The sequence below is a fragment of the Podarcis cretensis genome, assembly GCF_951804945.1.
Source record: "Podarcis cretensis genome assembly, chromosome: 9".
Lineage (NCBI taxonomy): Eukaryota > Metazoa > Chordata > Lepidosauria > Squamata > Lacertidae > Podarcis > Podarcis cretensis.
The window spans coordinates 7869890-7886884 of NC_137178.1; the positions used below are offsets into that span (position 1 = coordinate 7869890).

The following is a 16995-nucleotide window of genomic DNA, read 5'->3' on the forward strand; positions in this document are numbered from 1 at the left end:
ATACCTATGTGTCCTTGTCGCCCAACAGCTGGCTTCCTGCTTTTGATATATGTTTTAGTAAATATTGGGCTTTAATATGTGTTTAATGTTCTTTTTCTGCTAGCACAAGAGACTTCTTCTCATAGAATGGAACTTCTCCCTCCTCTCCCCTGCAGCCCCAACCCCACACACCTTCAAAATGAGAAGAGAATGTGGCAGGGTGCACCAGGCAGGGAGAATACAAAGGGGAATAAGAAATGCAATGAGAAATATATTACTAAAAACCTTGTGATGTCGGTCTATAGTTCCAATATGCTCATGGAATCATAGAATTTTAGAGTTGGAAGGGACCACGAGGGTCATCTAGTCCAAACCCCTGCAATGCAGAAATGCAGAAATATTTTCTCCAATATAGGGCTCAAACTCATGACCCTGGGATTAAGAGTGCTATGGTTGTATCTACTGTTTCATGTGCAGAACTCTACCTCTACAATGGCACTTATCTGCATGGATTTTGAGGGGCATGGCTGTGTTCCTTTCATTCTTCTCAGCTGGGTAATACTTCCATTTGTAAAAAGGATTAACCTTCATGCTCCCAATAACTTTCTTTACCCTGCTCACTGACCACCTGGCATCCTCTTGGACTTAACGGGACCTCTCCTGTTCTAAGTTAAATATTCCAGCCAAGCTTATCTTATTGCGGTTTTGAATTACCCCACCAAGCATTCTGGAGACATCTGACTCCCCTTTTCAACTTCCTTTTTTACCAACTCATTTATGAGGAACTTCTTCAATTGAAGCCATATGGGACTGTGTTAGAGTTCCTTGACAGCTGTCCACTTGTGTATAGTTTGAATTTGATTAGCACTGTGGTCACCGATCCCAATTGGTTCAACTACATTTAGTCCCACACCAGTTCTTGGATGCCAGTTAAGATTAAGCCCAAGGCTGCCTCCCCTCTGGTCTATTCCAGGGCACAGTCGTTTAGGGTATCTAGAAATGTTACCCTCTGTGTCGTGAGAGCATTCCCTCTTCTGATACCCGCTTGATTTTATTCCCCATCTCAAGATCTCCCTGAACTTTTTTGCACATTCCCTGTTACCCAATACTAAATTATGACAATTCTATGGAGGAGTCTGTCCCTTTTAGGATTTATAGCTTGTTGGAATTTTTGCCTTCCTTGGCATACAGAGAAGCATCACTCCCAGGGCTCTCATCCCTGCTCCAGGGGTAGCAGTATCCCGCTGGTTCTTGTCATTTTACTGGGTTTCCTTTATTCCGACTAAGTTCTGCCTTTGAGCCAAATGCCCCAACTCCCCCATCTTGGCTGGGAGGCTTCTAGCATTGGCATTTGCTCTCCAAATGTCTCCAGCCATGTGGATCTTTCCTTACTGTCCTCTGCTGTTGCTTTATTTTCCAGCCCCCCCCCCCCGCAATGTGAAGCCTTCAAGGTGCCTTAGCCTGAAGGAAGGATTATGGGAACAGAAAGATTTCCCTTTAAAATGTGGCTGGTTTATTTCATGCTCCTTGTGCCAAGCGACAGCTAAGGAAATGCCAAAAAACCTCCTCCAAAATAAATATATGAGCTTTAATTAGTGCATAGATGAAAACAGTGTTCATTATTAGTGGCACTTGCTATATTCCCCCCCTCGGGTAATGCTTTTAATTAAGATTTTTGATGGAAAATGTCATGTCAGTTGGTTTCTCCAGCTGCAAGTATCCCAAATGGACCTTTTGCACTGGCTTTGCACTAATGCCCTGTAATTGTGTTTCACTTTCCCTAATTAAACTGACAAGCAAACTTGAATTGCTATCACTTAGAACATTGATCTGAAGAGGTGGCAGGAATATATGGCTGGGTGTTCCTGGCCGGTGTGTCGTATGCAAGATTTGTTGCGGAGGTGCCTGGAATGGTGAGGAACCAAGGATGATTCCTTCCCAGCTGTCACCCTTTGTGTTTCTCTTCCCAAGTCCACTTAATTTAGAATATATATTATGTGTTTCCGACTCTGTCAAGCTTCATGACAGGGTCCTAGAGGGAAATTCTTAAGACTCAAAGAGCAGAGCTAATGCTCAGCAGTGCTTCATTATTTACACTAATGAGAATCTCGTCATCTTCTTAGCCAGCCAGCCATTAATTCAGAGTGATAGGGGGAAGTTATGCTGCATGATCAAATTAATCATGCCCTCCATCTTTCCCAACATCAGGGTCTTTTCCAGGGAGTCTTCTCTTCTCATGAGGTGGCCAAAGTATTGGAGCCTCAGCTTCAGGATCTGTCCTTCCAGTGAGCACTCAGGGCTGATTTCCTTCAGAATGGAGAGGTTTAATCTTCTTGCAGTCCATGGGACTCTCAAGAGTCTCCTCCAGCACCATAATTCAAAAGCATCAATTCTTCGGCGATCAGCCTTCTTTATGGTCCAGCTCATTTAACCATCTTAGGGACTCCACTTCAAATTTGTGTAGGGTTTACTCCTTAGCCTTTTCTTCTCCTGAATATGACCCTCAAGGCAGCAGATGTTTAGGATCAGAGATTTCCTTCTTCTAGATGAGCTTCCTTCCCAGGCATCTGCCCCTCACTTCCCTCTACAGCACATGCAGAAACCGCCTTCTTGACCGTTGGACCCGCTATTGGTCTTGTCCGCTCAATCCACCAGAGCCTGTCTTTACATGCAGAGGAAATCCCTAACTCACTGAGGGTTTAAGACCCATTGGCTACCGTCACCTGGTTTAGCTGGGCAGTCAAAGCCATTTCCCGGGGTGTGGCCGCTCTTGCATACTGACAGCTTCTAGGAGCCACAGGTGAGAGCTGAGTGCAGGGTGGCGACCAAAGGTGGACAAACTACCTTAGAAAGAGCATAATGTGTCCTCTACCAGAGGTACTACCCCTCCTCATATACCCCATACACCCCAAAGGAGGCAAAAGCCTATGACACTCGGTATTCCCATTCAGTATTATGGCTACATACATTTTGTATATCAGGTGTGGGGCAGATAAAGATGTGGTTCAGCCAAAAGAAGGTTTTCTATGTCCTCTGTAAAACCCCTCACAAAGCACTTTGCAAATACCAATGATCATCACTCCTTGCAAGTACTGTACAGAACTGTGCCAGTTTGCTCTCAAACCCTGTGGGCAAAAATGAATAACCTGACTTAGTTGTGACATCAGATGTGCAGCCTTATTCACTGACATCATTGACAGATGTGCAGCCTCATTCACTGCCAAACTTGGCCCTCAGGTGGGTGAGATAAGAATCTAGCCCACTGGTGTGATCCAGTTCTCCACCCCTGAATTGGACCTTTAAAAACAAGCAAGGACATATCCAAGCATCCACTGTAGTGTAAGGCCAACAGTGGAGATTATCAGTTCCAGTGGGAAGTTGCCTATGCCTACATGGCATATGGGGGGTGGATATCTTATAGTCAGCAAGACCTGAAAACCTAGATCATCATGAAGGCTGGTGCAGAGAATGGTGTAAATGTTAAGTATAATTGTTCAATTGCATACTGAAATGGAGAATGCCTATATTGCTGGAAGGGTTTAAGACTGGAAAATTCAGTTGAAGCATACTGAAGCTCTCTGAGCTCTAACAGGTTGCTGAATAACTGTTTATGTTCTCTGCTCTTACACGTGAGTGTTTAACCTTAGGTAATTAATTGCAAATCTCCATTATGAGAGGGAGTTGCCTCTTGAGTCTTTTGTTCCCAGGCACAGTCAGAGAACGATGTGATAATGAACCCTCTCCAGGAGCTGCAGAGGTTTAGGCTGGATGCAGGCTAATGCAGGCTATGGGAGAGACAAAGCTTTGATTTTTGCTCTGATCATAATTATGTTATATATTTAAGAAGAAAAACCTATCCTTGGATAAGCATATGCTTTATACAAGTATTTAGATGTTTTGTTGATTGTTTCTGTGCCTGTTTTGAATAAGTTCTGATTAGTAAAGCTTTTAATCATAATTGTGGGTCCGGACAATTTTTAATTCTTTTTTATTCTAAACGGGTTCAGTTTGTATGCATCCAATTGCTTCAAGCTGTGCAACATTAATCTCTGAAATAATAAATTTATGTCTCCCTTATCTATAAGAAATAGATAGCATGATGTGTTACATTAATATTCCACCTTATATGGGCATCCAGCTAGATCCATAAAGCTAACAGGACGGAGCCATGAATGGGAGATTTCCCACAAACTGTTATGCTTTGGAAGGATTATTATAGATAATTAAGTAGTTGGTTCTCCTACCTTGGAGCTATCTCTCTGCCAGAGAGTTAATATTCTCCCATCAATGTACTAGGAGCCCCCCTAACAAGTGACTACACTTGAAAACCTGTTATCTGAATGACAGTTACCTGGAACTCCTCATTATTCATATTCACAATTTTCCCCCTTGTGAGTATAACTCTATAAATAGTACTCACTTCTAATTATTAGATTGGATAGAGATGGCAGACATCTAACGTTGCAAATTAGTATAATGGACTCTACATTGATAGAAGCTGATAAGGTTCTAGAGGAGGGCAGGCCTACGGTGCCTGTAGTGGATATCAAAATGCCAGTAGGCAAGATTTGGGACCCATTGCCATGTTTAATATGCCTTGAAGGAGTTGAGTTGGTTCCCATGAATATTAAGGCAATGGTTATATGTACTTATTCCCCCATCCCCACCAGTATGTAAGCTATCTTACATACTGTCGGGGTAGCCAATGTGGTACCCTCCAAATGTTGTTATATTGCAGCTCTCACCATCCCTGACCATTGGCCATGCTGGCTGGGGTTGATGGAACAGCAACTGGGAAGGTACTACATTGGTTTGGACCAGGCACAGAGAAGGTTTTTCCCCAGCCCAAGGGCCACATTCCTTTGTGGCTAATGTTCTGGAGGCTGCATGAGAAAGCAGGCTACATTCCAGCCATGGAAAATCCAGAGTTTCTCTCAGACAAAAGCACTGAAGGTGGGCACAGGTTAATGAGGAGTATAGTTCAGGGAGAGTCTTGGGAGTCATACAGAGAAGCCTATAGAGCAACATCTATTTCTGCCCCTGTACAACGTTCCTCACTCATGCCCTGATCCTCTGTGGTTCATCTGTCCAGTACTTCTCTTGCTTTTTGCAGTACCATACCTAAAGAGGGATGCTGATGGCTTTTAGGAGTGATTAGTGAAAGGAGTAGGTTGGAGGACTATAAAATAACACTTTGAGGAGGTCCATAGTTTTCCTGTTGAGGACTAGAAGTGTATGGAATTCGAGGAGTAACTGTAAGAACAGTTGGAGGAAAGTGTGTTTTGGTATTGATGTCTTTGGTAATGATGATCCTCTGTGAAACTGAGGCTGCAGTAACAATGATAATCATTGATAATGATTTATAATCAATCAAATGAAAGGACTTTTCTTACTTTGCTTGTGATTTGATTGTTCCAATTTAGGCCAGTGCCCTTTCCTCCTCTGTTGCAGATTACTGAGTATACAGTATTAAGAACATGTGCTTCCTGTGCATTACCTTTGCACAAGCATCATTTGCGACTGGGAAGCAGAGCAAATGAAGTGAAAATGGAATCAATACAGATTGCAGTTTGCAGCTGGCAAACTGTGGGTCCTTAAATTACGAGTTTGTTGTGGGTGCTATGGTGGATGGTAATTAGAAGATTAGCTCTTTCAATGAAATGTTGGCTGCCATCTAAGCAAAGACATTTGCAGGCTTCCCTCTCAAAGGCTAGTTGCATGCATATATATATATATATATATAGAGAGAGAGAGAGAGAGAGAGACTTAAATGGACAGTTAACTAATTAAGAAAAGCATGTTTTTACCTGATCAAAGGCTGTGCCTTTAAAAAGAAAAAGAAAAAAAAAGATGAAAGGAAAGGCAGGGAAACTGCTCAGATCACTAGTTTTCAGCATCTTGTTGATGATCAGGCCTATGATGGAGGTGTTGACAACATCAACACCCCAAGGTGGCCTTGCTTCTCCCATAGCCTTGGATTCAAACAGACATCAAGCATGGCTCTCTAGCATTGCTCCACACCTCTCCTAACCCCTCTACTCTAAACTCTGGATTTATCTGTTGAGGGAGGGGAGAAGTTTGGATTTGATATCCCGCTTTATCGCTACCCAAAGGAGTCTCAAAGCGGCTAACATTCTCCTTTCCCTTCCTCTCCCACAACAAACACTCTGTGAGGTGAGTGGGACTGAGAGACTTCAGGGAAGTGTGACTAGCCCAAGGTCACCCAGCAGCTGCATGTGGAGGAGCGGAGACGCGAACCCGGTTCCCCAGATTACGAGTCTATTGCTTTTAACCACTACACTACACTGGGGGGCTCCACCCAGTTGTGTAGCATCAAGCCCTTTGATCCTTTGTTTTCTGAATGGCCCTTCACCCAGGCCTGGCTTGATTAGCTTTTGGCACTTACTGGATCCAGGGATTAGAGAGGTCTGGCACCCACAAACTGATAACGCTTGAATAATATTAATTATGTTGCATATTTGATTTGGTTTTAGTGATTGTAGTTTATTGTTATTTGTTTTGAAACGAATCATATGCCTGGAAAGGCAGGATATGAATTATGTACACAAACAAATAAAATATACCTGCACTATGGTCCTTCTCCACTGCAACTCTCCAAGCACTTAAGGGGAGACCTTTCCTCCCCAAGATCCTAGTTGGTACACCAATATGATAACCTGAAACCTTGTGTAAGCCAAGCATATAGTTCTGCCACCCCATAGCATCTCCTGTGGAAAGACTGCTGAGAAGTTGCTGATCTATGGGGGTTCTTGTTAGTCCTCTGAATTTTTGCAAAGTCTGTGGAGTAACTGAAATAATCTGTCTGCCATTCCTAGCATCATATAGACAGCCCTTGCTTTTACAGCCCTCTAATTTTAATATATAGATGTGTTGGATGGTGGTGTTTCTTTTAGAAACATGACTTTATTTCAAGTTGTTGTTGTTGTTTAGTCATTTAGTCATGTCCGACTCTTCGTGACCCCATCAACCAGAGCATGGCAGGCACTCCTGTCTTCCACCGCCTCCCACAGTTTGGTCAGACTCATGTTTGTAGCTTCGAGAACACCGTCCAACCATCTCGTCCTCTGTTGTCCCTTCTCCTTGTGCCCTCCATCTTTCCCAACATCAGGGTCTTTTCCAGGGAGTCTTCTCTTCTCATGAGGTGGCCAAAGTATTGGAGCCTCAGCTTCAGGATCTGTCCTTCCAGTGAGCACTCAGGGCTGATTTCCTTCAGAATGGATAGGTTTGATCTTCTTGCAGTCCATGGGACTCTCAAGAGTCTCCTCCAGCACCATAATTCAAAAGCATCAATTATTCAGTGATCAGCCTTCTTTATTTCAAGTTTCAGTATGCATTTCCCCAACTCCCCCCCCCAACCAGCCACATTGATCACAATTCTTTTATTACGTGATAAAGTAACTCTGTTTTCCTACCATGTTGCTCGCATATTCGTTCTGTTATTATTATTAGTCACTTTCCTCACAAGTGACCCAAAGCAACTTACAAGCAGTATAAACCCTACAACTATATACAACCAATATAAACATCAAACCCAGCTATACAACTGAAAATTTTAGGTCTTACAGATCCTGCCCCACTAAAAGAGAACTCAAGTACTTAAAGACCTTCAAATGAAGCCCAGGTAAAAAGGAACATTTTTGTCTGGCATCTAAAACTAGGCAAAGATTGCGCCAGGTGAGTGTCCCTTGGGATAGCATTCCACAAGTAGGGAGCCACCACTGAAAAGGTCTGTTCTCATGTTGCCACCCTCCAGATCTCCCCTGAAATGTTGATTGCAGGGACTGGGTTAGTTCACATGGGGAGAGGCAGTCCTTGAGATATTGGATTCCTGAGCCACACAAGGCTTTACAGGTCAAAACCATCACTTTGAATCGAGACCTTTCACAGGTCAATTTTGCCAACATCAGAATCCCCAACATCCTAATTACGGTACTTGTTCTTTAATTGTTTTGAAGTTTGCTTTCTCACTGTCTTTTTAAAATGGCCAAATAATATAGACTTCTCAGAGGGAAACTACAAAGCCAAGCTTTAAATTATCCTTAAGATGATGTGCAAATGGCCTAGGTAAGAGAACACTACCTTCATTAACATACCAGGTATCTTCAACCCAGGATGCAGTGCAGGTGTGCTAATGCAGAAGAGACACCAGTGGGCACTCCCAGTTTCTTCATGTTGGACCCCTTCACAGAGAAGGAGATTGGTACCCAGCCACGTCTGCCACAAGCAAATAAATGTGTTTTTAACAGCCAAGTCTGTCAGGAGCAAATTAAAATGGTCCCCAGTAATAATTTGAAGCATTTGTAGAAAATATGTGGCTTTTCTTTGGCACACTTGTCCATAGAAGGGAGCAGAAAGCACAACTAGAAAAATTTCCTTCCGCTATCGAAAGTTTTTTTTCTTGCAGCCAGGAAGGAGTGGGAGGACAAGCTGTGTGCGATTGGGAAAACAGAAGTTTGAAGGTAGTTAGTTCTGATGCATTTGAAATAATTCTGAAAGCATTAGAAAGCATTACCAAAATTGGCTTTGAGTCTTATCTTATTTCACCAGTATGGGAATACTTTTCAGATGTTTCATTTATCCATCAGTACATGTGTGCCCACTTCCAAACTTGTCCCATTCTCTTGATGTCATCATTGGCTCCAAGATCATTTCTATTTATTTAAATCTCCCCCTCTCTATCTGTATTTCTCTTGCTCGTGTGTGTGTGCGTGCACACTCTCATGTTAATTTTTAAGTGCACTGTAGGAGGATGAGTCTACTACCTCCTGATAAAATCTCCTCCTTGCACAAAAACATATGCCTGTGGAGGCACCTGTTTTCTTTGGATGTAATAAAGTGGGTGTATTTTTTCTCATTTAGAATTGAAATAGTGCATCATTTCCTGAAGTAAAAGTGAAAATCACTGATAGATCTTGGGAATGTGGGTTATTCTAAGAGTTTTGGTGCAAATTTAAATAGCCCTTTGGCTACAATCTAAAGTGTCATTGAGATTTCTCTTGTTTCCTCCCTCCCCCGCACCCCAAAACATAATGATTCATGGCCTCTAAGCTACCTGTTTGAGCTGCACTGTGAATGCACTCTAGTGTATGAAATCAAAGGATATGTGTATTTATTAAATCTAACTATTGTTGTCATCACAAGTTAATGGGTGGTAAAATATTAGTTTAATTGATGGGATTTTCTTCACCCCCCCCCTTTCCTGTTTTGTTCTGCAAACATGACTATATCTGACTATAGTATATTGGCAGAGGATATGCTGTGAATGAGATGAGCTTATATCCTCTCCAGATTGCAAGGCTAAGAAAGAGCTTCAGTTGAGATCTTGGAGAGTAATTACTACTTCAAGTATCTAATACTGTAGTAGATTGACCAAACTCCATATGTATATATGCTTCTGTGTCACCCACCCATTTGTTCTTTTCATGCATACTTTCCAGACAGCTCAAAAAATATCAGAAAATGCAGACCTGAATATCCCATATTTTGACCTATGTCAGCACAGTGCTCTGTAGACCCAACTGACCTTGAATCAGTTGTTGTGTTGCATGGTGGTTCTTTTGGGTGGATGGCCAGCTCCAGAAGGTGGTGTTTGAAGGATAGAGGATACAGTGTTCAGCAGTGTGTTGTTGTCAGTATGATGATGACACACAGGTTTGAGACTCCTTTTCACCTTCTGCAAATGAGGTGGTGGTTGTGCCCAACAGGTGCTTGGTCACAATGATGGATGGGATTGATGGATGGGATAAGGGCTAGTATACTGAGGCTTAATCCAGACCAAACTGACATGCTGTTAATGTGTGGCTCTTCTGACCAGATGAGTGGAGTGCAGTCTGCTCCTCTGAAAGGGCAGATCCCTAGTTTGGGGGTTCTCCTGGATCCATTGCTGTCACTTGAAGCAGGGATAGTGTCAATGGCATGGAGTGCCTTCTACCAACTTTAGGTGGTGCCTCAGTTACAACCCTATATGGACTGGGATAACCTGGCTGCAGTAACCTATATTCTGGTAATATTAGATCACTGCAATGTGTTTTATGTGAAGGCAGTTCAGATACTACCACTAGTGCAGAATGCAGCCACCTGAGTGTTGACAGTCGAGGAGACTCAGTCTTATAGCAAATATCTTGGCACTGCTGCACTGGCTGTACATTTCTGGGCCCAATTCGAAATGCCAATTTAAATAGTTAAACTCCTTTACAGCTCAGGACCTCTATACCTACTGAGCACTCCTCCCAATATGAACCTGCCCAGACCTTTTTCTGGGTGCCCCCTCTGAGGGAGGCTCATGATAAGGGAGGGAGCCATTTAAAGTTAATGTTTTCCCCAGTTACCGTATTTTTCGCTCTATAAGACGCACCAGACCACAAGACGCACCTAGTTTTTGGAGGAGGAAAACAAGAAAAAAATATTCTGAATCTCAGAAGCCAGAACAGCAAGAGGGATTGCTGTGCAGTGAAAGCAGCAATCCCTCTTGCTGTGGCGGCTTCTGGGATAGCTGTGCAGCCTGCATTTGCTCCATAAGACGCACACACATTTCCCCTTACTTTTTAGGAGGGAAAAAGTGAGTCTTATAGAGCAAAAAATACGGTAGGTCTGCCTGGCTCTACCATTGATATCCATTTGGTGCTAGGCTAAATCTCTTTTCTCAAGCATTTGATGGATTGTGACAAATTGGCTGATGGCCTTTAGGATGAAATATCCTTTCTATTGATTTTGTTTGTTTTGTTTTCTGCCAGGTTTCTTTATGGGCTATTGGAATGATGTCATTGAAATGTATTCTAGATTCAGATAGGTAGCCGTGCTGGTCTGATGCAGTCAAAATAAATTTAAAAATTGTCCAGTAGCACCTTAGAGACCATTTAAAAAAAATAAAAAATAAACTTATTTTGATTGAAATGTATTTTTTTATATGTTATGCCATCTTGGCTTTTAACCTTTCTGCAAGTTTCTTAGAAACTTCTTTGTAGTCAGCAACTGAAAAGTCAAATGAATCATCACCTTCTAGTTATGTTATATGTGTATGGCTTGCTACTGAAAATAAGTGTGCTGGCATAGTTTTGTATCAGGGATGCTTTATAGCCACAGTTGAAGTGAGTCATCCCTTAGGAACGCTTCTCACAACCCAGTCAGCATGTGACATTCAGTGCTTTAGATCAGCCAAAGACCTGCTCCAGCCATGCATGTATGCCTCTTGATGTCACTGCATTTCATTTCATTTCATTATTTAGAATCATAGAATTATTGAGTTGGAAGGGACAATGAGGGTCATCTAGTCCAACCCCCTGCAATACAGGAATCTTTTGCCCAATGTGGGGCTTGAACTCACCACCCTGAGATTAAGAGCATCATGCTGTATCGACTGAACAATTTTGACCATCTATACACTGCATAATTGCAATTACCTGTGTATGGTGTACAATAAACTTGATATAATGCAAATAAAGATCAGTTAAAGATATAAAATCATAATTCAGTTATAATGCTAGTTGGGATAATAAAAAGGCTTCAGTAGCTGCTGGAAGTTGATCTGAGCTCAACTGGAAGGGAATTCCATAAAATTGAGTCCATATTACTGAATGCATGGCCCCTGGTAGATACAAGCCATGCATCTGTTGAAGACCACTGGCTGTGACTCCACAGAAGAACTAAGTGAATGAGCAAGGATATAAGGGATCACGTGGTCCCTGAGGTATTCCAGGCCCAAGTTGTTAAGGGCCTCCTTAATTGATACAACAACCTAAACCTGATCCGGTAGCATATGAGAAGTCAGTATAAGTTTTTGAGCACTGGAATTATGTGCTGGTGATAGTCGGTCCCCATAAGCAGTCTAGCTGCAGAATTTTGGTTATCTCTCAATGATCAGCAGTTGTTTGTGTGAATTGACTTCATTGAATGTCATTTCCTGAGAGACAGGGTAAGAAGGTATGAAAGTATGACATGTGGAGCTCTATTTGTGATCACTCATTCACACACACACACACACACATCATTACTGGATGCTGAAAGTGGATATGGATCGCATGAACCAGTCAACTTACAGTGAGTGTGCTGGCCCAGCAAAACCAATTACAGGTCTCTTAATTTGTGGACAAGGTTGTCCCATCGCACATTCTCTATCAAAAGACACATTCACCCCAAGAGCTCTCTCTGGTAATCCTTGCTGATGTGGCCGCCTGCTACCATATGGCTGCTAGAACACAGAGTGCCCATCCATCCTTGGGTCATTTGGGAGGGAGGAAGCAGATGGGGTAAGAGAAGTCAAAAGGAGGAGGAATGTGGTGGCACATGTAATTAATGGTCCTTCCTGGAGAAATAAAATCGCCATGTCTACCAAATGTTCCTGTGACTGGGTTTTACTTCCTCTTACTATTACATTCCTGCCTACCAGTTCTGAGATATTAAGGAGAATTTCTTTAAAAGAATAATGATGTTTTCTAGTAGGACGGAAATACTGGGAATCATTTGAGGGTCATCATCCCTGAATAGTAATGCATGCCTTAATAAAAGAGTGTGATATTGAAGTTCTGAATGAGCTGTGAATAACGGTGTCATCTTCCTTGCTGATGATCTGACCATGGGTGGGAGGGAGTGAAGAGAGAAAGAGAGAGATGGAAGAAATGTACATTAAGGCACTATAGCTGTTAGATCGATAGATAATCTGTCTGGCTGTCTCTTCCTGGATAAATTACTGGGTAAATGGCACCGGGATGTTTTGGACATACAATGGGTAATAATATGTTAGTAGGTGAGCTGCCGGAGTGGTTTTAGCTTTCACTTGTATATCAGTTGCACAGACTCCACAAGGGAGCATTTCATTGTTGGAAAACAATGGCCCTTGTTTTCTAACTTTTTTTTTTGCAGAACTATTTGAAAAGCAGGAATATGTCTGTGTTATGAATTGATGCATTGTGAAATGCCTTACATTTGCAGCCGGTGCTTCTTGTACAGGAAAAGGAGGCCCTTGTTTCTTTAAAACCCCTTAATTCTAAGGCTCCCTTTATCTTGCTTTCGTGTACTTTTCCTGCACAGCTTTTGTTGCCACCATTCTTTTAGCTAGTAAATGGTCTCTTGCAAAGGTTGCATTTCTGAATGCAATTGTTGCAGATTGCAATAAAATCAGGACTGGATTCATGTCTGACTGATGCCCCGTGTGCGTGTATGTGTGTGTGTGTGTGTGTGTGTGTGTGCATGCCACACATACACAGAGAGAATGACTAGCATTTGTTCTCTAGTTTATGGAGCCAAATAATTTATGTGAGTTTCTTAGATCAGTGTATGCTTTTGACTGCCGCTCTGGGGAGTGTACATGTGTGTTTGTAATGGCCTCTAGGAATTTCATTCCAAATTCACAGCTTTGATACGTAGGAATTTCCCAGACGTAGATAGGATTTGGTTGTCGAAAACAGTGCCCAGGTGGAAAATGTTAAAAGTCTAGGGAAATCCGGACATACGGAAGTGTAGATTTTCGCTAATGACCTTAAAAATAGCTCAAAAGCTTTGCTCTCTCTCTCTCTTTTTTAGATTTTGCAAAAAAAGGTCAATAACTTTGGGCAATACTAAGAAACAACATCAACAACCTTGGCCAAAAAGGAAAAAGAAAAGAAGCTCAACAACTTCCCCCAAAAAGCTCAGGATTGTCATTTTTTGAAATATAGCAATCCTATGATAATGAAATGTTAAAGACACTAAGTATACTTTAATAAACACATATATTTCCATACAACAGATGGCATACAAAAAAAAGCTGCCAGCAGCTATGATCCATCACCTGTCCTTTTTTTTCTTTCTTATAAACTATTTAAACTATATGTATTCTAGTTCTCTGGATGTCTTCTTTTTCGGATACCTGGATCATAGGTTCAAGTAGAGGGGTTTCTTTCCCACACCAAACTGTCTCACACATTTAATTTCCCTACATATTAAGAAAGAGTACAACTGAGTGCCAGATTATACACTGGGGGCAATTTGATCTATTAATAGCTGCCCTTCTGTGATTCTGTGTGTCTCTGTGTGTGTTGATTGTACCCATTACCAGATGAAAGAGAACAACACGTTAGTGTTAAAAGACCTTTAATGATATGATGAACATATCATTACAATAAACATTGTACAATAAAAGCAAAAAAACCAAACCAGCTTATAATGCTGTTTGTTCACATTATATCAATACCCTTTGCATTATATCTTAAGCTTTCCAATCTCTCAAGCCAACCTGTCGTAACACCCTCATTTTTGGGTGTGGAGAAGATCCTGCTGAGAGTTTCTGGAATGTGCAGTTGTTTTGCTCTGGTTATCTCCCACTTGGACTAGTGTGAAATATGCTCTATGTGGGGCTACAACTAATCCAAAATGCTGCTGCCAGACTGGTGACTGGGAGTATCCACCAGGGCCATGTAACACCGGTTCTGAAAGATCTGCATTGGTTCCCAGTACATTTGAGTACAATTCAAAGTGTGGGTGCTGACTTTTCAAGACCTACATGGCTTCAGCCCTGTATACCTGAAGGAAAGTCTCCACCTCCATCGTTCAGTCTGGACACTGAGACCCAGCTCCTAGGACCTTCTGGCAGTTCCCCCATTGAGAGAAGTGAGGTTACAGGGAACCTGGCAGAGGGTCTTCTTGGTAGTGGTGCCCACCCTGTAGAGCACCCTCCTGTCAGATATCAAGGAAAAAAACAACTAACTGACTTTTAGAAGATAGAAGAGAAGTTTTTAATGGTTCAAGTTTTACTGTGTTTGATATTTTAATTTGTTGTGAACAGGGCTATTTTTCATGAAAAAAGGGTGCTGGAACTCTCCATCCTCTCCTCCTCCCTGCTCTGGGGCTCGCAATGGTGCCCACCTGAATGGTGCCAGAACTGTGTTCCAGTGTGTTCCTGTGAAAAAAAGCTCTGGTTGTGAGCCATCCAGAATGGCTGGGGCAGCCCAAGCAGATGGGCGGAATAATAATAATAATAATGATTAGTTACAGATAGGTAGCCGTGTTGGTCTGCCATAGTCAAAACAAAATAAAAAAATTCCTTCCAGTAGCACCTTAAAGACCAACTTAGTTCTTGGTATGAGCTTTCGTGTGCATGCACACTTCTTCAGATACACTGAAACAGAAGTCACCAGACCCTTCTATATACATGACAAAGCCATTTTTCACCTTCTCACCCCTTGCTTTTTCCTGTAAGACCTATTGCAGTCGTTAAGAGTCGTCAACAGGCTCATCACAGCTATCTGCCAATCACCCAGTCCCACCACCCTTCTGAGTAATACCCCTCCCCACCTTCTCACTATATAGAAGGGTCTGGTGACTTCTGTTTCAGTGTATCTGAAGAAGTGTGCATGCACACGAAAGCTCATACCAAGAACTAACTTAGTTGGTCTTTAAGGTGCTACTGGAAGGAATTTTTTTATTTTGTTTTTAATAATGATGATGATGATAGATTGGATTATACTAGCAGTATATGTGAGCAAATGGTAATTCTGAAAAGAGGGGAGGTGTTGTAGCTCAGTTTTCTACTGCAAATGCAGAAGTTACTCAGTTCAGTCCCTGGCATCTCTGGAAGAGGACTGGGGAAAGGCCCATGTCTGAATCCCTAAAAAGCCATCGAAGCAACAATAGTCTTCATATATTCACATGCTCTTCTGTTGTCTGAAGTGTTGCACAATACCAGCTGCTATAGTGTATCCATTGTTTTATTTTCAAACACTTCTGCAAGTATATGTGTTGTTAACGAGGTCTGGGTGTTGGAGTTGTCTGCAACAGTTTGCTCAGATCTTCTGATGTCGCCTTGTGCTCATTTGCACAAAGTCAGACTTTTGTCTCTCGCAATTTCCAAGTGCTGCCAGCCACTCATGGCTGTTTCCTGCACTATTAGAAAATACAGGTAACTGATTCATTTTTTGTGGAGTTCATAGTAACCTCTGACTATTCTAGTTTTCAGAGAATAGAAGGCAGCACTAAGATTCAAACTGTGCTGTTCTTGGGTGTTGTTGTTTTTAAAAAATGTGATAAGAGATTAACTAATCTTTAAAGAGACAACCTTCTTCTAAAAAGCAAGATAGTACATACCCTGAAGTTATTAAAGCTTTCCCTCCCTTAGACCTTTAAAGCTATCCTCTTTGCTGTTTTTTTTTATTTGACCATGAACTATAAAATACAGTTTCCACCCTCCCAAATTCCTTAAAAAAAACCAAAAAACCAAACTTGAATTGAGGATCTTTTTGTGTTGATACTTCCTCCAGGGGGAAAAATGTTTTAAGTGGAAGTTGCCTTTATCCTGCACCTAATGTCTGCCCATGTGAGCCTTGTTACCGTCGTAAGGAACATTTTCCTTCTGTCCTCAAGCTGTTTTGCTGCTTATTATCATGTTTTAACATCCCTGCTGCCTGGCAGGATGGAGATTAGAAGCTCTTAATATTCGTTTTATAGTGAGGAGTATTGCCAGATTTTTTTTTCCTAGAGCAAAGGCTACAGTACAGGGATATAATGCATTAGCACAAAACTTCGGTGCGATCTACTGAGTCACCTTAATCTCCCCTCTTCATCCTTTTATGATTTGTTTTAAAGTAATCTGCTGCACTCAGCAGTTATCCCCTTAATATTGGAGTTGAAAAACTTAATATAGGAAATAACTCCCGATTGGCGATGAGACAGAAGCAAGCAGTATAAAGAGGGAGAGCACAAACCTACAGGCCAGGATGTTTTCCCAGGAAGCAAAATGGGGGCTATGCAAGGCACAGCAAGAAGACATCCAAGCAGACTTATCAGCCAGGTAGCTGGAGGTTGGATGGAGGGTGGGAAGGTCTGAGATCGGGTGATGTGCTATCTGCTGTAGGTGATATCAGAAAAATGGGGGATTTGATTAGGTCACCCATGTAGAGTGCAAGAGAGAGAGAGAAGAATGGAGGTGAAATGGAGGAGCTAAAAAGGGAAAGGGTGTTATATATGTACAAATGGTCTGATGTGTAGGAGAAGAACCAGCTGACAGTGGAGTCATGAGCATCTACA

General features: G+C 42.0%; 1 protein-coding gene across 3 annotated transcripts in view; it reads left to right on the forward strand.

Annotated features, from left to right (window-relative positions):
* The window catches only part of CTNNA2 (catenin alpha 2), a 562131-nt gene that overhangs the window by 383101 nt on the left and 162035 nt on the right, over positions 1–16995 (forward strand). The gene's annotated exons all lie outside the window — the stretch shown is intronic.